Below are 884 nucleotides of genomic sequence, written 5' to 3' on the forward strand. Positions count from 1 at the left end.
GCTCTCCCGGGCTCTGCTCTCCCGGAGCCCTTTCCCGGCTCTCCAAGGCTCTGTTTTCCCGGAATTCCAGAGGCCTTTCCCGGCTCTCCAAGGCTCTGTTTTCCTGGAATTCCAGAGCCCTTTCCTGGCTCTCCAAGGCTCTGTTTTCCGGAATTCCAGAGGCCTTTCCCAGCTCTCCAAGGCTCTGTCTTCCCGGAATTTCGGAGCCCTTTCCCAGCTCTCCAAGGCTCTGTTTTCCTGGAATTCTAGAGCCCTTTCCCAGCACTCCCGGGCTTTGTTTTCCCAGATCTCCAGAGCCCTTTCCCGGCTCTCCAAGGATCTATTTTCCCGGAATTCCAGAGCCCTTTCACAGCTCTCCCGGGCCCTTTCCCGGCTCTCCAGTGCTGTTTTCCCGGAATTCCGGAGCCCTTTCCCAGCGCGCTGTCAGACCCTGTGACGAGGGGGCGCGGTCATGCAAATGAGGCGCCACACCCGCGTTCGAAGGGCACGATGGGAGCGTTATTTTGGGGGTGTTTCGGGGGTTTTCGGGATCAGGGAGCGCGGGATGCCGGCGAGAGATGCGGGATAAGCGCGGCGAGAGCGCGGTCGAGGATGGAGAAGGTCGTGAGGGCCTTGCGGGGATCCCCGTGAGGTCCGGGAGGGGCGGTGCGGGCCCGGTGTGGGGTGTGTTGGCATTGAAGTTATCGCTTCTCGGCCTTTTGGCTAAGATCAAGTGTAGTATCTGTTCTTATCAGTTTAATATCTGATACGTCCTCGATGAGAGGACTTTATATTAAACGGATTTTTGGGCGCGGGAGTTGGACCCGGAGCTTGCTCCCTCCGCTCCGCGCATCGTCCCGGTATTGCAGTGCCTCCGGGAACGGTGCACCCCCTCCAGGGGACCT

The 884-nt window shown here is 59.5% G+C and overlaps 1 non-coding gene across 1 annotated transcript; it reads left to right on the plus strand.

Moving 5' to 3' along the window:
* Positions 1–682: 682 nt before the first annotated feature.
* LOC113979467 lies at positions 683–873 on the plus strand. Its single transcript, XR_003537880.1, has one exon. It is a non-coding gene; the product is annotated as a U2 spliceosomal RNA (small nuclear RNA).
* The last annotated feature ends 11 nt before the right edge of the window (positions 874–884 follow it).

Source organism: Neopelma chrysocephalum, unplaced genomic scaffold, assembly GCF_003984885.1.
Source record: "Neopelma chrysocephalum unplaced genomic scaffold, ASM398488v2 Primary Assembly neopelma1_80932, whole genome shotgun sequence".
Classification (NCBI taxonomy): domain Eukaryota; kingdom Metazoa; phylum Chordata; class Aves; order Passeriformes; family Pipridae; genus Neopelma; species Neopelma chrysocephalum.